At 35.6% G+C, this 23,601-nt stretch overlaps 1 long non-coding RNA gene across 1 annotated transcript in view; it reads left to right on the forward strand.

The window, feature by feature from the left end:
* The first annotated feature begins 11,521 nt into the window (after positions 1-11,521).
* The window catches only part of LOC133259314 (uncharacterized), a 36,934-nt gene continuing 24,854 nt past the window's right edge, over positions 11,522-23,601 (forward strand). Inside the window, exon 1 of the long non-coding RNA XR_009740367.1 lies at positions 11,522-11,568. This is a non-coding gene — a long non-coding RNA (uncharacterized LOC133259314). The remainder of the gene's footprint in view (positions 11,569-23,601) is intronic.

The raw sequence follows: 23,601 nt of genomic DNA on the forward strand, positions 1-23,601 counted from the left end.
CAATGAGTCAACTCTTCGCATGAGGTGGCCAAAGTACTGGAGTTTCAGCTTTAGCATCATTCCTTCCAGAGAAATCCCAGGGCTGATCTCCTTCAGAATGGACTGGTTGGATCTCCTTGCAGTCCAAGGGACTCTCAAGAGTCTTCTCCAGCACCACAGTTCAAAAGCATCAATTCTTTGGCACTCAGCCTTCTTCACAGTCCAACTCTCACATCCATACATGACCACTGGAAAAACCATAGCCTTGGCTAGACGGACCTTTGTTGGCAAAGTAATGTCTCTGTTTTTGAACATGCTATCTAGGTTGGTCATAACTTTCCTTCCAAGGAGTAAGCGTCTTTTATCACTAAGTCTTATAATTGGCATTTTACTTTTGTGCCTTTCTCACTATACTGTATACTCCTGGGCATAGGAGCCTGGCTTACTGTTGTATTCCTAGCATTTAGTGCAGATCCTGGCTACGAAGTAAATGCTCATTTAATCACTAAATGGGTTTTCTAATATTTTATCTATCTATTCATCTATTTTCCTCATATTCCAGGAAAGGAATGAAATATATGAAAGGCAGGTTTTATTACAGTTCCAACAGACTGGGTTAAACTTTATTCATGATATTGTAGTCCTATTTAAACTTTTTATAGAATTTGTTGTGCATCAGCAGTGGTTCTCACAGTGAGCTCCTATACCAACAGCAGCAGCATTATAGCTCTAATGAGACTGTTTAAGAGGCTAGATATAAAGATAATGATAAACAATGTCACACAGTCAGGGAGAGGCAGTATGGCATAGCATTTAAAGAACACAAACTTTGCCTTGAGAACTAAGATCAAAATTCCAATTTTACTTATTTCAGAGAAGTAATAATTCTTTTCTATAGGGGTGTTATCAGAATTAAATGATTTAATAATGAAATCACAAATGTGTATTTTAAAGTGCCAAGTTCTTAATACAGCATATGGCACATAGAAAATGCCCAATAATTATTAGGCATATTGAACATAGTTTGCTATTAGGAGTTTAGCACAGAACTCAATGTCACCTTGCTTTCAACCTTCCATCTAGTACAGGATTCTTTCTTGATTTATTGTATCAATTCTTTATCAACAGTACATTTTGTGATGTACTGATTAAAGCAGTAAATTTGGCAACAACTTTGGCTTCCAATTTACTGATAAAAGTTAAAGACCAACTGTAGGGTTTCCCTTGTAAAATAGAACTATATTGACTTTGCCAAGCAGCCTGTTTCTTTTTATGCCTAACTTCTGCTTGCAGAAAACATAATTATACAGGAACTTTCTATTTCATTTCAGACCTTAAATTTTGAAGATGTGTTTATCTATTAACTGTAAATTTTATATTTTTTAAAAAAGATTTTTTTCTGGAAATTAGGAATTCATTTTCACCATGAAAATAGAAACTGTCCTCAATAAATTCAAGTCTGCAAGAGTTTTCCCTTTTAATCCCTCAAAGACCAAGAAAAATAGCTGTCAGTAAAATCTCATCTCAAACATTGTACTGAGAATATCAGTCATTTAGTAATCTCTTTAATATAATTCCCTTAGTGAGAGCAAAAATGGGAAATTAGAAGAAAACTTCTAAATTTGGCCTGACATGGGAATAAATATTTTTCATCCAATTTGTAATTGTTTTTTGCATTCACTGTTCTGTTCTGTAATCCTATATTTTAGGAATTCAGTCACTATGATGAAGCACCCAAAATTCATTTCTACAACTTTAAACTAAAATTAGTAAATAAATATAAAGTGGAATGACATAATTTTTCAGTTATGATCATAATTACAAGGGAATTAAATTTGTTAAAAAAATGTGGATTGAACTTTGTTCTAATTGGTTTACATTTAAAGATTCTTTGATCTGTGATAACAGTAATATATATTAACATGTTGCATTTTAAAGTGACACTGCCTTTCATTAATCAAGTGTCTGTATGGTTGATTAATTTGTACAAGATTTAAATTGCTATGAAAATTTATCATTCATAGCCATGATCTCCATTTACATATATGTTAATTATGGTAAATGTAATCTTTTTCTGAATCCTCTGGGCTGCATACTAAAAAGACAAAGTGATCAGAGTGACTACTTTTCCTATTACAAAGTGAACTCTTACTGTTCCTCAAAACTGTTGTACTTGTCAAAGCTAGGCTAAAAACATAATATTTTCTGCTGAAGCCAAGTTCAAATTCCATAGATGATGTTTCCTATTCAAGTGATTTCTTTATTAGGCAGCCACAGCATTACTATGTTTATTTACTATGGTATTTAGTACTGTCTCTTCATGCTGCCAAAATTTTCTTTTGCTTTGAAGCATTCTCTGGTATTAACTTTAATATTAATGAGCACAAAATAAGTTTATAATATATCTGTAAAGTAGAATAACTTGAAGTTAGTTGGAAAAGTCTTTGTAATAATTTAAAATTGTTAGAAATAGAAACCTAAAAAAAAAAAAAGGAAGAAAAAGAAAGAAAAAAAAGAAACACAGCATTTTAAGACTACTTGGAAAGATTTTGTTCCAAAAAGTTAACATAGGAAAGTACTTCTGAAGTTTCTCTAAGAAATTAGATTGATCTTTGTTTTTTGCAGAAAAATATTGTGTACTTAAGAAAAATGAGTTGTTGATAGTTTTTATCATTTTATAGGCAAGGATCTAAATAGGATAAATGTAAATGTTGTCATCTATGAGACTAAATTCCTACTATACATTTTTTTACAGGAGTATTGTGTGAAACTGGAAACACAGTTTGGAAGTGTGGGTCTGGCCTTACACAGCCCACTATTGGTTTTTTCCTTAGTAATGTTTTTTGTATGTTTTATCCAAATCCAAGGCATGCTAACCAACAATTACCTTATTATTTTTATTTTTAAAGATATGCGTTCCATTTGTTCCCCAACTGTGACCTTCTCACTTAACAAATATTGGTCTGGAGAGAATTCTAATATATGTGAAAAATGATATGGTAACTAATGTTTTAGAGTGACTATGATAGGCCTTGCTAGGCAAATGTTGGAAAATTTAATTATTCCTATTAAATGTCTATAATTTTATGCTTAACTTGTTAGTATTTACATAATATATTCACTTCAAGAGAAGCCTCATTTCTTAGTCACAACTTAATAGAATTAAAATATCTATCTTGGAAACCTTTGCAAGCATAGCACCTCTGACTACCTGACGAGGCTATTTTTAAAGACACTTATTTGGCAATTTTCTTATACTCAGCCTAATCACAAGAGAAACAAACTAATATGGCACCTGTTCTGATAGATGGATGTTGTACCTTCATTCTCTGATCTCAGACCTTGTAAGACATATTTCAAAGAAGCATCACTTCCCTCACCACAGAAATGCATCCACCTCTAAACTGGAAATAGCAAAAGCATAGGGCAGAAGATGGGGAATATATTATCCAACTAAAATTACAGAGAAATTTTAAGTAGGCAGAATATAATTGCCCAATTTGGAAATTAGCCAGGACACAGGGTTTAACATCATCTTTACTCTTTTGAAAAGTGCCAAGGGATTTTTAATAACTGCTGGTGGTCAAGACCTTGGTTTTACCCTCATCCATTAGACGACACCTCCAGCAGTGCAGTGCCCCCTCATACCATGCTGGGGCATCAGTTCAGTACTGACTCAGTGAAAATTGTGCCACCTACTGAATCATCCACAGCTCATCTTAGAGTGCCCCGGCTTTTAGGCTTTTCTCTGGAGAGCTGTTATGAAGGATGGGACCAGGCTCAATGATGCTTAATTTATGAGATTTCAAAGTTTTAAATGGTTAAGATCTCAGACCTGAGTTTTACTTTCAATCTAATGCGAAAGATTTTCCATGATTTTTCCATACTTATGGGCTATAATAATGGTCTGGATCATTAAAATATACATGATACATATCTCTCTTTGAAAATAAGGGAATAAAGATAATAACATATATAGCTACATAAATATGTATTTATGTACATTGACACATGCAATAGAAAACAGATTCCCTCATTTGCAATATATTTTATTTTTTTAAAATGGAAATAGTACCACCCTTTCACTAAAAAAAAAAAAAAGTAAACTATATTCCTCAACAAGTTTATTTTCCTTTCTAGATTTTTTAAGAATCTAGGAACAAATATTTTAAAAAGTAAAAGCAAACCTTGGAAGGAGTAGACTTCACTGGCCAAGTAAATAAAGTGAATTTTTGTTAAAGAAAACATTTATTCTAGCTTTCCAAATAAAACCTTGCCATCTACAAAAGAATCTCAATATATCTTAACTATTCCAAAAATAACTGAAAGAAAAATCAAGTTTTTCAGATAAAATTCAGATACATGCAAACATAAATGGTGAAGCATTGAATATTTCTAGCCTTTATGCTTGATTTTTACCATTTTTTTTCATCTGTGTTAATGTGTGTACAATGTATACAATTTGTTTTGGGGGGAAAAGGGTTCATGTTATTTTCATGGTCTTTGAAATGATTATCAAAAATTCTTTTCTGGCTGCTAAAAGTATCAGTATCCTGGAATTGAGAAACTGTTTCTGAAAGTGTTTTTTGAGGTGTTACTTTTGGAAATGACATTGAGTAAATCCTGGTGCTGTGTGAGAAAAAGAGAGAGCTGGAAATGGTTATAAGGAATAGACTGAAACAATATAGCGGAGACTGCAAAATAGATTCCAACATATCACTGTGTTTTCACTCACTCCTGTGTCAAAGATTCTCAAGTTAACACAGACAGACAGACACACACTCTACATACACATCATTATACATAATCTTCTATTTTCCTTTTTTGCTCTCATCAGTTTCTAACATTCTTTATCATCTGTTTCTCCTTTTAAAAGCAATCTGGAATGAGGAATCCTTGTTAAATGGAAAATCTTTCTCAACTCAATCCATTTCCCAGAATTCCCTTACACAGTTCAGCTGTGATTTGATCATTCCTTGCCAGTATATTAATAACTCAAATATTGGAGGGTTGGAGATCAGGGAAAGAAAAACTAGTTGAGACAGCTTAAGTCTGATTTGGTGAATTGCTACTGCTGTGATAGAGTTAATATGCCTCCCTAAGTGCCTGGTTTGCTACCAGATGGAAAAATTAACATTTTTTTTTCATTATAAACACAAAAATCATGGATGACAGATAGTCTTCCATTTTAAAAATGAAAATCCGAGACATAAAAACTCTCCGGCTAGGTCAAATAGCTCCCAGCCAATCCATGAAAAGGTTTGTGTAAACTATGGACAATGGCTTTGATACAATGTTTCATGTTGAGATGATCATAATTTCCTATAGTTTAGTTAAAAATACAAATTATCTTTTATTTCCTAATCAAAACAGTGCATTAGATTTTGAATTTTTTCCATTTAAGTAATATTTTCCAGTATTTTTACATATTTTTATACATTTTTCATGTATAATATAGCTGTTTTGAAGTCCATTACACTTTTGTTTCTAATGCTATTTTCCTTTTCTCAAAATGTCATTCTCTAAACCATAGTTTCCTTACCTAATATTCTTTCTTCACTCTAGTTCCTAACTTCCAAGTACACTTCCAAAAGAAGATAATATTCATTAAATATAATTTTTTTAAAAAGAATAAAGAAAAAATTTTAGAAATTTTTGTAATTTTAGAAACAATCAACTCAGCTGTAATCTGTGAATATTTCAGTTAAAAAACACAAGAGTCTATTTCTATATGACTCATAATGATTATATATATGTGCACAAGAAAAAACATATTTATTTGTCTTTCTAATCTTTTATAAGTAAGGCTACCTGTAAGTATAAGAAATTCAAAAAATAACCATACTGGATGCTCAATTTGCTAATTTCCCCAATTATTGTTAACTGTAATGTATATGTCTCTCTAAAGTATCTTTTCTCCTATCAAACCATTAATTATTTTTCAATACTTCAAATAAATGATTGTAACATATGGCTGATTTTGATAGTCATTACCTCAGCCTCTTCCTCTAAGATTATGAAAATGAGCCTATGATAATGAAAAAGGGTATATAATTTCCTACACACAATGTGAACCAAATATTTTCCTCAGTAAAATTCTTACAATCCTAGAACCAGGTCATCAAAATTTTATAAAAAGTCTTAATCATAAATCTGATAGATTAAATACTATTTTAAAGCTAAATGTTGAGTATATATACATATTAATCATTCAAGTTGTATTAAGCACCATGAATAATTTGTTTTTGAAAGGAAAACATATGAAAAATATAAAATAGCAAATGAATAAGTTCCCATATATATTGGATTAAATGAAGATACCCCAAAAGACATGTCCACATCGAATTCCTAGAAACTGTAAATGCTATTATACTTGGAAAAAAGATATTTTACAAATGTAATTAAATTAAGGTTCTCGAAGACAACATCTAGATTAGCTAGTCAGTTCAGTCTCTCAGTCGTGTCTGACTCTTTGCGACCCCATGGACTGCAGTATGCCAGTCTTCCCTGTCCATCACCAACTTTCAGAGCTTGCTCAAACTCATGTGCATCAAGTTGGTGATGCCATCCAACAATCGCATCCTCTGTCGTCCCTTTCTCCTGTCTTCAGTCTTTCCCAGCATCAGGATCTTTTCAAATGAGTCAACTCTTCACATGAGATCGCCAAAGTACTGGAGTTTCAGCTTCAGCATCAGTCCTTCCAATGAATATTCAGGACTTATTTCCTTTAGGTTGACTGGTTGGATCTCCTTGCAGTCCAAGACTCTCAAGAGTCTTCTCCAACACCACATTTCAAAAGCATCAATTCTTTGGTGCTCAGCTTTCTTTATAGTTCAACTCTCACATCTGTACATGACTACTGGAAAAACCATAGCTATGAATAGATGGACCTTTGTTGGCAATGTCTCTGCTTTTTAATATGCTGTCTAGGTTGGTCACAGCTCTTCTTCCAAGAAGCAAACATCTTTTAATTTCATGGCTACAATCACCATCTGCAGTGATTTTGGAGCCCAAGAAAATAAAGTCTGTCACTGTTTCCACTGTTTCCCCATCTATTTACCATGAAGTGCTGGGACTGTTTGCCATGATCTTAGTTTTCTGAATGTTGAGTTTAAACAAGCTTTTTCACTCTCCTCTTTCACCTCCTCAAGAAGCCCTTTAGTTCCTCTTTGCTTTCTACCATTAAAGTGGTATCATATGCATTATTTGAGATTATTGATATTTCTCCCTGCAATGTTGATTCCAGCTTATGCTTCATCGAGTCCAGCATTTCACATATTTAACTTCAGATGAGTTAAATATGCAAGGTGGCACTATACAGCCTTGATGTACTCCTTTCCCAATTTGGAATCAGTCTGTTGTTCCATGTCTGGTTCTGACTGCTGCTTCTTGACCTGCATACAACTTTCTCAGGAGGCAGGTCATGTGGTCTGGTATTCCCGTCTCTTTTAGAATTTTTCACAGTTTGTTGTGATCCACACAGTCAATTTTGCATAGTCAATGAAGCAGAAGTAGACGTTTTTTCTGGAATTCTCTTGCTTTTTCTATGATCCAGTGGATATTGGCAATTTGATTTCTGGTTCCTCTGTCTCTTCTAGATCCAGCTTGAACATCTGGAAGTTCTCGGTTCATGTACTGTTGAAGTCTAGATTGGAGAAGTTTGAGCATTACTTTGCTTGCATGCGAGATGAGTACAATTGTACAGTAGTTTGAGCATTCTTTGGCATTGCCTTTCTTTAGGATTGCCTTTCTTTGGGATTACCTAGGTTGGTCCTAAATCCATAATATGTCCTTAAAAGAAACACTTAGAGGAGAAGAAACAGGGCAGAAGAGGAGAAGGCAAAAATAAATAAGCAAAGGTTAGAGAGGTATGGCTACCAATCAAGGAATGCCAAGGGTTGCTGCTGCTGCTAAGTCACTTCAGTCGTGTCTGACTCTGTGCGACCCCATAGATGGCAGCCCACCAGGCTCCCCTGTCCCTGAGATTCTCCAGGCAAGAACACTGGAGTGGGTTGCCATTTCCTTCTCCAATGAAAGTAACCACAAAAAGTTAGGTGGGAAGTATGGAATGGATTATCTCCCAAAGCCTATAGAGAAGCATGGCTGACCTTGATTTCAGACTTCTGAACACTGAGAGGATAAATTTCTGTTGTTTTAAGCCACCTGGTTTGTGGCAATTTGTCAAAACAGTCTCAGGAAATGAATACTACATAATCTAGAGAGTACACAGAAATGATCTGAATTTATAGAGCATGACCATTCTCCTTTTTTCACTGAAAGGAAGTCAGTTCCTTATAATTACAAAGTTACAGAACTCACAGAAAGAACTGTTATATTGGGATTTCATTTATATTTAGATAAAACAATTTTTCACAATTGTATAACTACATTGAAATACACAATTGTGGTAACGATAGTGGCATAGAAAAAAAATTAGTAAATCTATCAAACAAATGAGTGACAGTATGAAGAGTTTATTTTATATATTTAGTACAGTTATTAGAGTCTAGTGGATTAAGAGATCAAAATTTCCTATCAGAGGTAACATTCAACCATAAAAGCTAATAACTTGCTTCTACTGTCCTCACAGTAAGTTCAGCGGTGAACCACATAATAAAATTTTACAAACTTGAACCACGAGCATCCCAAAGGCCCTGAGGAGAAAAAGAGCTGACATGTTTCAACAACTGAGAGCAAATAACAAAACCCCCAAAACTCATGTGTTGAGAATGTCATGTGAGCAAAATGGGCACATACAAAGAAGTCTAAGTGTTCAGCAAGATCCAAAGCATGCAGGCCCAGGTTTCTGAAGAGATAACAGTGGCCTATGCTAAGTTAGGCAAGTAGGAAGCTATCTTGGGACTCAGTCCCTACTTTACTCATTTTTTGTCCTTAAACCCTAACAGTGTTCTTGGGACACAGTGAACATTGTTATACAGTCTTAATGAAAAAAATTAACTTTTCAAATAAGACTTCAATGTCTACTTGAAGATAATCTATTTTGATCAAAACATGTTACTGTTAGTTCCTTCTACCACATGGTAAGTTACTTAAGATCCTTTCACTATTATATCCTAGCAAGTAGTAGTAATGCTCAGGAAATAATGTTGAATGAATAAATGAAACATACCATTATTTTTCAGTGAAATAGTTCATGCCCTTTTGGTAGTGACTAGGAGATTAGGGCCAGATGAGTGTCTGAATTAACTTGGGTTATTTCATGTGCAACTGGTAATGTTAGTACTGGTCTTAGTGACATTGTTTGCATTGTATGTGAAATATCTTGTTGTTTATAAAGTGTCTTTTGGTTCTAAGTGTGCTTTTCCTTGGCCTGCTCTTCTTTCCAGACCTAACACCTCTACCAAGCCCAGGCTATCTGATGCTTCTTTCCATAGCCACTACACTAAATTTCTTATATAGTGTTAGTCACTCAGTCGTGTCCAACTCTTTGCAACCCCGTGGACTGTAGTATTTAAGTATTCCTTTCAGCATCTGTTTGGTTGTGCATGTATGTTTGTACATCCCTTCCTATTGTATTACATACCTTTTTATTTTTGCAATTTTTTGAACTATAATGTAAAAGGCTCCTCTGTCCACAGAATTCTCCAGGCAAGTACACTAGAATGGGTAGCCATTCCCTTCTCCATGGGATCTGCCCAACCCAGAGACTGAACCCAAGTCTCCTGCATTGCAGGTGGATTCTTTACCTTTTGAGCCACTAGGGAAGCCTCACACTTCTTATAATTGACAAACTAATTACAAATGCTCCTTCAAGCCTTTTTTTTTTAATACTAGTCAATAGTTTATTAGTCTAATTCTGGCAACCATACACACATCAACGAAATAAACTTGCATTTTAATGTAGCATTTTATTTATATTTTTCACTAATTAAAACTGTCTTTCAATTTGTTAAATTAAATGTTTATAATAATTCCATTACACAGAGAAAATCAGAACTTCTAGAGCATGACCATAATTTCTCCTTTTCTTGGTGAAAGGAAATCCGTTCCTTATAATTACAAAGTTATAGAATTCACAGAAAGAACTGTTATATTTGAAATTCAGTAATATTTACACAATAATTTTTTTTATTTGTATAGGTTGTTGAGGATCATTTCAGTTACAAGCTGATTCAAGCTTTTACATTATAGTCCCTTTAGTGCAAAAAATTACAAAAATAAAAAGGTATGTATACAATAGGAAGGGATGAACAGACGTACATGCACAGCCAAACATGCTGAAAGAAATATTTAAAATATTCACAGAACTTTTTTTCAACATTATAACATTAAACAATCCTTTGTCAACCCCCAGAAAATCCTATGCTTTTGGAGACAAAAATACTTATTAGAATTAAAAATTTTCATTCAAGAGTATGGTATTTATTTCTGTATATCTGAAGAGTTATATTCAAGCTTAAGCTTAAGCTTTAAGATAACAATAGTGTAAGCTCTAGGGTGGAACAAAAGAAGGGGGAAAATCCCAGAAGTTCTCAGAGGTAGTTAGGGGGAAAAAAAAGGAAAGATAGGAGAAATGAGGGAATCAAAGAAAAAAGAATGAAGATTCAGGGATGGGTAAATCTCCTCTTTACTTAGCTTTTCAAAAGGTTTGTGATAACCAGCTTTTGTGTAAATGGATTTGATGGCTCTGGGCTGAAGGTGACTGACAGCTGAATCTAGGCCCCTGGAGAAGTGTCACTCTGGGGACTGCCATTGTTGCAGATTGTTTCTTCTGACTGACCCAGAAGAATCATTATCTCAAGGGGACTCTAAAAACAACCGTCCCCACCCCAAGCAGCCCAAGAGCTACAAGCAAGCAACTTAGCTTCTCTTGAGCAGTAATGACAAAAGCTAACAAGGGGTGTAACTGAGTTAAGTCTTTCTCCAATCCCCGATTAAAAAAAAGATTAAAGTAGTCAAGTAGACAAAGATTTTTCCCTAGCAAAAATGTCTGATGCGTTGTTGCTGGAAAAATAAATAGACTTCCAGGTCCTCCTCGGAAGCGCTTAACTGAAGAGGGTATTTGTAGGTAAACGTTTCAGTCTTTTTTATTAAAGTGAATGTGTTTACTTTGGGACTACTTCAGCTACTTTGTTGCTAGTGAGCTAAAATCTGGCCTTACTGCCTTAATATCATATAAAACAAATTTCTTCCAAACCTTGCTGTCACAATGGCAATAGGGTATCTCACTCATCCAGCTCCGACAGAATTCTGCCCCCAAACCCTGACTTTTCCGTGCCACCAGCAAGCTCCACAGGGCTGGACAATTTATGGTGGTGGCCTGCCAAGGCAGTAGTCATTTCTTCTTCCTTTAAACTACTAAAAAGGCTCCACATGCACGTTCCATCAGGATAATAAAGTCGTTAGCATAAACAGAGTAGTTAATTGAAAATCCAAAAACTGATAAACCTGGCATTAGGCTATGACCACAATTAGGCCATCCTTAACAAAGCACAAGCCTCAGGCAGAGAGCGGGACTTCCTGTCTGGGGAAGGAACCAATCAGAGAAAAGAATGGAAGCTACTAAGGGGCTTCTAAGGGCCTGGGCTTTTCTCGCGATGTTCCCGTTGGGCTGAAGACTTCTCTAAGGTAAAGAAACAGATATAACAGTCTTTTCCGAAACTAAACCTTATTCTTCCTTAGTGAAAATCAGCAAGTTTCAATTGTCTGTGACTTAAAATAATTTGGAAGTGTTTTGTTAAACAGCTTGATGGAGTTTGTTTTGCTGCCCCATTTGGTTCTTCATCCCTACTTTAACTGAAAGTGTTTGTAGTTAACTTTTCTTTACTCTTTTCTTTTTCTTGTTTGTATCCCCTTATTTCTGAATCCCCTTATTCTGTATCAAAATACTCTAGAAAGTAAGCTCCATGAGGCTAGAATTTAGCATAATGCTAACACAGTTAGAGGCAATGGCACCCCAGTCCAGTACTCTTGCCTGGAAAATCCCATGGACGGAGGAGCCTGGTAGGCTGCAGTCCTTGGGGTCACAAAGAGTCGGACACGACTGAGCGACTTCACTTTCACTTTTCACTTTCATGCATTGGAGAAGGAAATGGCAACCCACTCCCGTGTTCTTGCCTGGAGAATTCCAGGGACGGCGGAGCCTGGTGGGCTGCCCTCTATGGGGTCGCACAGAGTCGGACACGACTGAAACGACTTAGCAGAGATAAATATACATTTGCTAAATTTTGATTCCTGCTTTAAAATGAATTTTTCTTAATCATTTCTCATTTTTTCTAGTAACTTATTGCTTTAAAAATTAAGCTATTAGAGCCTTCAGATTTAAGAAATTAAAAGTCTACTGGAAAAAATTGTCATTTTATTTTTTCCCTTAAAAATAAATTGTTGTTAAGTTGTCTTGGGATATATTAGCTTTTGTGGGTTATTATATTTGATTGTTTGCAGAAATGTTTTTCTTTACAACTTGTAGTGGAACAAAGTGGAACAAGGTAGTGAAAGGTAGATTCTTAAACCTGGGACTAGGACCTTGATTCATTTGTATTCAAGTCTGGCAAATTACTTAACATCTCTGAACTTCAGTGGACTCACCAATAATCATTTTTTAGCAGGGTGGTGTGTGAGGGTTTAGTGAGATAACATGTAAAATTCCCTGGTTCACTGTAGATATTCAATAAACAATGCTTTGGGTAGGATAAAACATTTGTGATAGTAAAATAATCTCAAAGTAACCTAGAAGCTTAAGAACCTAACTGGAAAGCAAAAAAAAAAAAAAACCAAAACACAAAAAAACAACTTTCAGATTCAGTAGTACCAGCGGTTGGGATATGGCTCCAGGAATATTACTTAACCTCTGTGTCTATTATTGCTGCTGCTGCTAAGTCGCTTCAGTTGTGTCGGACTCTGTGCGACCCCATAGACGGCAGCAAACCAGGCTCCCCCGTCCCTGGGATTCTCCAGGCAAGAACACTGGAGTGGGTTGCCATTTCCTTCTCCAATGCATGAAAGTGAAAAGTGAAAGTGAAGTTGCTCAGTCGTGTCCGACTCTTTGTGACCCCATGGACTGCAGCCTACCAGGCTCCTCCGACCATGGGATTTTCCAGGCAAGAGTACTGCAGTGGGGTGCCATCGCCTTCTCTGGTGTCTATTAGTATTTGTAAAATGGTGTAATAAATTTCACCCACCTGGCAAAGGCCCTGTGTACTATTTAAAATAAGACAACAAGCCCCAGATGGAGTCACTTGTTCTAAGCCTTACCTCATCAAGCTGAGACTTACAGTTTTGACTCTCCCAGAAAGGAATCCTAAATCAGTCAATCAGGAATCACATGTGACCACTAGTTAGGTAATCTGCCTGATAGATCCTGTCATCCCTGAAGGAAAGTAACCTTGCAATAAACAACCTGGCTTTTTGGCCGAGTATAACTTCCTTGTTCTTGCTCCAATCTGCCTATAAAAGTTTTTCATTTTGTTCAGCTCCTCAGAGTTCTTTTCTGCATCCTAGACTGGATGCTGCCTGATGAGTATCAATTTTTGCTTCAAATAACTCTTAAAATTTTTAATGTGCCTGTTTATTTTTTAACAGTACATTAGATACACCATAGTGATTACAAATATTATGAAGTCAAATATTATTCTATTTTGTGTGATAAAATGCTGTTTTAAACAGTAGAATAAATTGATGTGCAAAAGATTGTGTTAATTAAACATAGGATTGTGTTAAATCATTAGATTCGTTTTCTCTGAACATTCTGTAGTCTTTATATTAGAGTTACTATTAACTAACGCAGCTTGACAAATACTTCTTTTACTTGATTTGTATGTGGTGCTATTTTTAGTGAAAAATTATTCGAAATACACTGGTTAATAGAAATGGTATTCAGGAGCTTTTAATGTGGCTTTAGACAGATCAGACCTGCTTTTGAATGTTCCTCTGAAGTCTGAAATAATGACCATGTTGAATTCTCGGTCTAGCACAAAATATCTGGGCCAGGCAACCCCAAGAAGGTTGAGAATTCCAACTCAGTAGGAGACTGACCTATTCCTCAGAAAGTTCATACTCCTGCTGAAGTCCTGTTCCCCACAAAACACATGACTGAGCTGCAGATAAAAGTTGGGGTACCATTGTTGGAGGTTGAGGAATGAAGAAGAATTGGTAGAACAGGGAAAGCTGGTCTAGTAACAATGGCCGAATGAGGGGTAAAAACAATATAGCAATTAAATCATATGTTCTATAGATTTGCCTTATTAATTGTTAACTTGGTTTAGCTGTTGCCTCTATGACCTTAGAAAGCTGTTTGTTCTGTCGTGTTTGTTTACTTACCTGAAATAAGGGTGTAAGGCGAGTACTCTTCAATTAAAATATACCTTTTAAACACCTCATGTGTGTATAATATATGAATTAAAATTCTTCACACTATAATATATGAAGAATTTAAATTCTTAATACCTCTCTCTCAGCTTTTATGCTCACTAAAGGATTGGGAGACTGGATTAGGCAAAAAAAAAAAAAAAGAGAGAGTGTAAGCAGAATCAGTGTCCTCTTGAAATATATCTGTTCCGAATGATTACTCCCTCCTCTTCCTCCTCTCATATTTATTTGCTGATTTACTATTTGGGGAGCAAGGTTAACAGAAATCTCCCTAGTGACTCTTATCTTCACTGAGGTGCTCGCCAAGGTAGAGTTTTAGAAGATAATTCTCGAGGAAAACTCAGAATGAGTACAGGGGTCTCTTCTCTCTCCATTTTTAGGGAAGAAGAGAGCTAAATATATAATACTTATAAAAATTGAGCTTAAGTTTATGAGCAGTTTAAAGTGCCAAGTAGAGCTAGAATGATATAGAAATAAGGTCTCTGGACATGGAATTGGAAGGCGTTGGTGTAAGGCTTGGCTGTATCTCTTAACTAGTGTGTGACCTTTCCCATCTTTGTATTTCCTATTTCTTTGTATTTATTGTGGGGTAACATCTATTTCTTGTACCTCACCAGATTGTTATTGAAATAAAATATTATGTGTAGAACAACGCACACACCATATATATGTGTGTGTGTCTAGGCTGTGTGTCTGGAAAATCTAACAGGTGGTTTTTGCAGTGTCTCAGTAGGAATTCAAGAAACTCTGGCCGAATTTTTGGAGGCAGCCCCATAGGCAGCTCTATGTTTCTTCTTCCCTTGGACACCGCTCTACTTTTTATCTATAAGTAGATAAGCTGATGACACAACTTTCTTTTGTTGATTGTTAAAGGCTCTGCTGCTAGGAACAGAGTTTGGAATGTACATGTAACAAGTATGTTCACTCTTTAATCATAATAATAGCAACTGCAGTGTTTAACACTATGTAGAAAGCATTGCAATATCAAAGATACAGGCAAGGGTGTTATTGTGAGGTAGGTCAGGTGACCATATTTAAAGCCTTTCAAACTTTTGGTCTCCAGACTACTTTATACAAAATTATTAATGACCCCAAGGAGTTTACCTAGAAAATCCCCTTAAATAGAAGAGTACCCATGCGTGCATATTCCATTAACCACCAGGGTGATGATGTCATCACATGTCATGTAGCCTCTGAAAAGTCCACTTGAACTCTCATGGGACAATGAAAGTGAAAAAAGCAATGTCTTAGTATTATTATGAAAACAAGTTTGACCTTGTAAGGCCCATGAAAGAGTCTTAGGGATCCCCAGGGGACCCAAGACCACACTTTGAGAACCACTGACACAGTATTATGAAGGAAACACCAAGGTGCTGAATTATACATTAAGTCGGGTGTGTATTTTTTCCATCTCTGCTTGAGGCTCCATTGAAATTGGAATGATGATTGAGAGTCACTTTGAGGAGATTTTATGTTTTCGGTAGTATCATCACTCTTTACACCTGTGTTTTTAAATCTTTATAAAGTTATGTTAGGCTCTTTCACTGAAGCATAGCAGCCACTTTTCTCTCCGAAGAAGCAAAAATCAACCACCAATTTCAGTTAAAATAGCATTTGGACCTCTCATTTAGCCATTGAAAAAACATCTTCATTTGATTGCTTATTTCTTTTATAGGTTTGTGTATTCCAAAAAGTCTTTTGTCACTCAATAAAGCGACCTTTCAGAAAGTTAGAGATACAGAGCAGCAGCAACACAGATACACACACTTTCTTTTAACAGAGTGGCTTTTATTTTAGGACATCCTTGAGAAAAGCAATGTAGTACTCATTTCTTTGAGCAATTCATTATAGTGCTTGCTTAATATTTCAATAATACATTTTAATTGGACACAATTTGCTCCTTTTGTCTAATTTTTTTACAAAGTTACCTGCCCATTTATAAGCAAAGACAAAGGCATGTTGGTTCCCCAAAGTACTTTTTCTGCTTCACTTTGAGGACATCTGTAGCCTGAATAGTTTTTAGTCCCTCCCAATAGGTCTTCTCTCAGCTGCTCTGTGTTTTTACATCTCTCAAGAGGGGTTAATTCTTTACAGCTGTATCCTGCCTTCCAAGAATCTAACATGTGCAAATTATTAATCTTTTTCTATTGCTACAGTAACTCCCCAGGCCATAAACACCCCCTACCTAAAACTGGCCCTTTTCCAAGAAAAACTTTGGTATTCTTTCCCTGGAAAGATAATTTGGTCTCCTTTGGCTTACATTGTTATTTAGAACAATTGATAAAATACAGAAATTTACTTCCAAACAATTACTTGCAAATAGAAATTTAATCTTCATTTTTCAATCTGTCCACTGTTGTATACTTTGTGTCTGAATTTTGCATTTCATTTATTAGAGAAATCAGCCTGCTTATATTTTCAAGAGTATACTTTTCAAGTTTTTTTTTTTTCTAAGTATTTTTCTAATTATATAAGGTAGGACTTTTTTATTAGGAGAAGGCAATGGCGACCCACTCCAGTATTCTTGCCTGGCAAATCCCATGGACGGAGGAGCCTGGTAGGCTGCAGTCCATGGGGTCACAAAGAGTCAGACACAACTGAGCGACTTCCCTTTCACTTTTCCCTTTCATGCATTGGAGAAGGCAATGGCAACTCACTCCAGTGTTCTTGCCTGGAGAATCCCAGGGACAGGGAGCCTGGTGGGCTGCCGTTTATGGGGTCCCACAGAGTCGGACACGACTGAAGCAACTTAGCAGCAGCAGCAGCAGCAGCAGTAGGAAAAAATAGTGTGTATCTTTTCCTTCAATGTAAGTAAATTACACTTTTTCAAGTATGACTTTCATGTACTTATACTTGCAATCTATATCATGCTTTTGTATATAAATATATTAATATTTATTTGTAAGGATGAAAACAAACTTAGAATATTATGGCAAGACAATTTATATTAATATACAAATGTTGACTATTCATAGTCCAGCTTCTCAATTTACATCTAAAATATACTTTATTCTAGATTTATATATCCTTTTGGACTTACTGAAAGATGGTCACTGCTTGGCCATTTCTCTCTGCCTCTATGACCTAAGTTTTGTTCATTTCTCAGCTAGTGGTTGAATACTCTTATGACACTTCTAACCTTCAAAATAGATCATTTATTTTAAAAGTTAAATATGTCTTTATAAAATATTAAGAAATTCTAGGAATTGCATTTCTCAGTGATTACATGCCTCTAGTGGTGTTCTGAGGCACAAGGCAGAGGGGCCAGTGATTTTTACCACCTGACAAGTGCAATAATCCCCTAGAACTGCAAGGCCTGAAGCATCTTATTGCTGTTATGAAACAGAATTTATAAATAAAAATAAGGAAAACAGCCAGAGCCATGCACTTGCTGGCTCCACTGACATTGATATGACAGCCAATCAGAAATTTCCATTTATGCCAAGATTGCCAAACCAATAATTTTAGCAATAAAGCCTGCTCCAAGAAGTATTAAAATGGTTTGCCTCTAATATATGTTTAAACACAAAGGAAGTTTAAAGGTAGGTTTGTTATAATTCAGACATACAATCATTTTAATATATACAGAAAACCTCCCTGTAGACCAATTAAAAGGAGCTTCCAAACAATGCTGACTCTTAATTCACATAATATTATAACTCAAGCAAGTTACATTTCAACATTTTTAGATAAGCTATGTAAGAGTGGGAAGAAAGGATTAGGACAATAGTGAGATTTGAATTTCATTTTGTATTATTTCAACTGCATTTTAACAGTCTTTATGACCAAAAGAGGGAATAAGAATGCAGAAGAGACAAACTTGTATAGATTATTTTTTCATTACATGCATTATTCCAGTTTAAAAATGTTAGTCGCTTGTCGTGTTAACTAATAATGCATTCACTAGTGTACATATCTAAAGCTGGAGTTAAACTGAGAATTTTGCAAGGGACAGATACAAAGAAGTGATTTTTTCCTTCTCTCTGTATATAAAAATAGAACTTTCAGAAATGTCATGGCTGACACATTTAGCTGCTGGACATTGAAAAACCTCTTTCTGACTCACAACCTGTGACTGGAACTCTGTCAGAGTAATCAAGAGATGTTATACTATACAGCACAAGCAGTAGAAGAGGCTTTGCTATTTGGCCTTGTTTTTAAAGCAAAAGTGATTTAAATTTGGATCATAAATAAATGTTTCTTATACTCCTCATCTTTAAAATGCAGAAAAAAATTCATTGTGTAAGATCTTTGTACAGCTGTCTAATTCAGTGAGTATTTTTTAGGAGTATATGGACTACTGAAACAGCATAACATGATAAGAAAGAAACATGACTGAATAAATATGAATTACTTTTCTGAAATCTTATTGCAATTAGTGATGACCATACCAAGGCTTCCCTGATAGCTCAGTTGGTAAAGAATCTGCCTGCAATGCAGGAGACCCCAGTTTGATTCCTGGATTGGGAAGGTCCACTGGAGAAAGGAAAAGCTACCCACTCCAGTATTCTTGGGCTTCCCTTGTGGCTCAGCTGGTAGAGAATCTGCCTGCAATGCGGGAAACCTGGGTTCAATGCTTGGGTTTGGGAAGATCCCCTGGAGGAGGGAAAGGCTACCCACTTCAGTATTCTGGCCTGGAGAATTCCATGGACTGTATAGTCCATGGGGTTGCAAAGAGTCGCACATGACTGAGCAACTTTCACTTTCACTATAAAGGAATACAATGAACCTTAAAGGAACACAACCATATTTCAAAAATTGAAAGGCAGTTTTTGTATAATATTTGTCTTTCTTTGATCTCATATGTAATTAGAGTTCCTCTTTTTTCAAGAGAGATCAAGGGGCGTATGGCACACAGTATAACATGTATTGCCCCCAGTACTCTATGAAATTCAGAAAAGCTGAGTATTCACATTTTATTATGTCTAATGAAAATTTTCACCAGTTCATACTTTAATAAAACCTTGTCATAATGTCAATTTTGTGAAAACAGAATATGACTAAATAGGCATTCACATGAACATCCATGAAATGATTGAAATAAGACTAGATGAGTTCTTAGTAAGTATTCACACAATTCTTCCTGATATTTTAAAATTGCCAAATATTTACTTTCAGAAATAGTAACATCTAAATTTTTCAAGGTGAATGAATGACCTTAAGATATTTTAGGCTCAATGATATAGTTGATTATGTGATACTATTATAACTTAGGGGAAGGTATTCCAATTTTCAGTTGTTAATCGACTTCAGTTCAGTCGCTCAGTCATGTCTGACTCTCTGCGATCCCATGGACTGCAGCACGGCAGGCTTCCCTGTCCATCACCAACTCCCGGAGATTGCTCAGACTCATGTCCACTGAGATGGTGATGCCATCCAACCATCTCATCTTTCTGTTGTCCCCTTCTCTTCCTGCCTTCAATCTTCCCCAACATTAGGGTCTTTTCCAATGAGTCTGTTCTTTGCATCAGGTGGTCAAAGAATTGGAGCTTCAGCTTCAGCATCAGTCCTTCCAAAGAATATTCAGGACTGATTTCTTTTAGGATTGACTGGTTTTATCTTTATGCAGTCTAAAGGACTCTCAAAGAGTCTTCTCCAACACCACAGTTCAAAAGAATCAATTTTTTGAAGTTCAGCATTCTTTATAGTCCAACTGTCACATCCATGCATGACTACTGTATAAACTATAGCTTTGACTATACGGACCTTTGTCAGCAGAGTAATGTTCTGGCAGCCTCTTAGCCTGGTCAGTTAGATATGCCTTTTGCTCTTCTGGATATGCTTTTGTTTTTGTGCTTTTGCATTTGTTTTATTTATTTTAAAAAATTTGTGGAAAACTTGGTGACACGGTAATTGATTTAGGGTCCAAGTTTTACATATTTATACTTCTTGGACAGGGCGTCTTTAATAAAACTGCAGAACTTGGTCATATTCTTGCAAATCGAACAAGGTATGTTCATTCTCCCCATGTCTGGTGATGTGTGGCTCTAGAGTTAGATTCAAATTCTGCCTCTGACAGTTACTAGTTGTGTGCCCTCGGGCAAGTTACTTAATCTTTATGAACCTACATTTTCTCATCCTTACAATAGGGAAGATACCTAGCAGCTCATGAGGTTTAACAAATCAAGTAATAATTTGAGACTAGCACCTTGTCTGGCTTCAAAAGGGCATTTGTTAAAACAAAGGATTATTTTCTTCCTTGATTCCATTTTTAAAATTATTTTTGCATTTTTTTGTCCAAGTTGTGACATTTTCCCTATGTCCACATTTCCCAGGGAAATCATGTTTTGCTCTGATGGTCTAAGTCTACTATCCAAATGAGTGATACTCCATCCTTCTGTTTTCCTTGAATGTATCTGTTCCCTAGAGTGCAACCATTCTCTTATCCACTCTCTCTGGTTTTATCTAAGTAGAAACTTAACCATTCTGGAAATTACAGGCTAAAGTATTTTTATTAATAAGAAGAGTCACAAAATCTTAGAGCTTGAAGGGACCTAATGAATTAGAGATCACAATCTCAAATGCCTACAAGGCTAAGCAGATATAGTAAATAAGTAAAATGTTCTGGGTGAGTGCAGATGACTGTTCAAGGCTAAAGAGTAGAGGTAGGTGGGTAGAATGGTGAAAGGGATCAATTATTATGGTGACATGTGGTATCTAGACTTATTGTGGCGTTCACTTTGTAGTATATACAAAGATTGAATTATAATGTTGAACAGAAGAAACTGATTAGTGTTCTGTAACAACTTTACCTTGATAAAAATAATAAATTAATAAATAATAATAAATTAAAAGAAAATATAAATAATTTTTATAAGATTTATAAGAAGATAAAAATAATAAAAGAAAAAAAAAAAGAACCTGAAGAGAAGAACTGAAACCAGCTAAAGGGAGCTTACATCTGTAGAGGGCAGTCACTTTACAGCTCAAGCAAAGTGTTGCCATATGGTGATTTCAACACTGTCTTGGGAAAGATTTTTGAGTTAAAAGAAGAAAAAAGTTTTATGTGAAAACTTTTAGTTGAAAATCCTGTTGTTGTATAAAAACACCAATATGAACCAAATATATCTACTGGCCAGATCCACATAACAGGTTGCCATTTTGGAACCTCTGTTAGATCATCTGATACTGATAATCTTGTGTTCAGATGAAGACATTGAAACACAGTCAAATTAACTTTCCCAAAGTTAGATGTGGCAAAACAAGTGTAACTCAGATCTCTAGCCCCATGGTGTAAGGGTACCTGCCACATTTGGCCATTTTGCTTCTTCATTCCTTTCAACATATATGTGATGTTTTGGAAATATATTCTTTTCTTTAGCTTACAGGTATGATATATGATGATATTCTTTCCTTACACTAAAGAATCATCTAGTTCATTCTTAAGTGAAGTGTGTCTATAGTGGATTTGATCAAGAAACTGTTACCTTAACATTCAAAAGCAGTTTGTGTATCTTCTCCAAATATATGAATTTATCTTCCCATGAACCTTTGTCATGCTCTAGAATTATCTGAAATTATTTGTCTTGCTGCTGCTGCTGCTAAGTTGCTTTAGTCTTGTCTGACTCTGTGTGACCCCATAGACGGCAGCCCACCAGGCTCCACCGTCCCTGGGATTCTCCAGGCAAGAACACTGGAGTGGGTTGCCATTTTCTTCTCCAATGCATGAAAGTGAAAAGTGAAAATGAAGTCGCTCAGTCATGTCTGACTCTTCATGACCCCATGGACTGCAGCCTACCAGGCTTCTCCGCCAATGGGAGTTTCCAGGCAAGAGTACTGGAGTGGGGTGCCATTGCCTTCTCCAATTTGCCTTGAGTTTATTGTTGTTATTATGACATTTTAATATACTAGGACAATTTAATATTTCACCGGACTCAAATACATAATTTAACTCTTTGGGATTAACTCAATGTTTCAGATTAGGTTATGTATCTGTATATTTCACTAGGTCAAGTTTAGACTTCTAGAAATCAGAGATTAGTAAGTGAGAGTATCTTGCTATGGAGAATATCAGCATGTTTTTCTGTAATATAAAAATGAAAGAAAAACCCTTTGTTGATTTGTGCATGGAGGTTTTTATATTGAGGGTGTCCTTAACCTTTAAAATCTAAAAGCTGATTGGCAGTTTGTAGACAAACTTGAGATAATTTTGGCACTTTACCTTAGAGTAAATCATAACTCAAGTTTAAAATTCTTTAGGCAAATTTCTTATATTATTATTCATAGCTTGGTGCCAGGTGTTAAGAAAAATTCTAAATTCCCTTGAGACTTCTTATTTGATTATTTGAATGTTAATGTGGCATGCCCAAATTTTCAATACTAAATTCAAAGCCATCCTGGCCATGTGCTAATTGAATAGAACTGTCCATTCTAATTGTGGATAATAGGGATTAGGATGCCAAAAATATAGTGCCTTGATTAGATCACATGGCATCATTTTAGGGCTGTGAAAAATTCTTCTCTCTGGTTTTGCCCTTCCTTTGAGTTGCCCAGTCTTCTACGTGACCCCAACTTGCTTCAGGATTTTTAACTGTGCTGCTAACTAAGGCGGATGCATTTTCTGACCTTACTGGTGAGAACAGAAGTTTCTCAAGTGCTGTAGGAACTAATTAATATGCATGTTATTCCAGTAAAGAATCATTATTTCATGTGTATCTTTGTGAGAGAGTATGGCTGTCATGATGGTTACTTACTCGGGCCAAACCCATTGCTAAAACAGAGATTCTTTAATGATGATATTTTAATTCTATAAAGCTCTTAACATAAATTTGTAAATGTGTATGTGGCTGGATGGCATCACCGACTCGATGGCCATGAGTTTGAGTGAACTCTGCGAGTTGGTGATGGACAGGGAGGCCTGGTATGCTGTGATTCATGGGGTCACAAAGAGTTGGACATGACTGAGTGACTGAACTGAACTGATGTGTGCATATATGAAGTTTTTAATACCACTCTTAAATTGCCTTTCTCTGATGATAAGTAGCATATAAAAAATAAGCTCAGAAATTACAAAACATCCTTAAGATTTGGGAAATTAAAAAATTTACATGGGGTTAAGGAGATAATTAGGGAAAACAATTGTAGTGATTTTGTTTAATGTAATGCCACACTTATTAGGTGATTGTAAAAAGCAAAACACCACACTGTAACAGGCATAAGAAAAACCATGATAAATAAATTATTATCTTTCTGAAATTTCCTTTCTTGGCCTTATTCACCTAGGGTGGAAGGTTAGTTGCTTATGACACAGGCTAAACCATAACGTGATATGCATAAGAGAGAAAACCCAGTATC

The sequence above is a fragment of the Bos javanicus genome, chromosome 2, assembly GCF_032452875.1.
Source record: "Bos javanicus breed banteng chromosome 2, ARS-OSU_banteng_1.0, whole genome shotgun sequence".
In the NCBI taxonomy this organism is placed as follows: domain Eukaryota; kingdom Metazoa; phylum Chordata; class Mammalia; order Artiodactyla; family Bovidae; genus Bos; species Bos javanicus.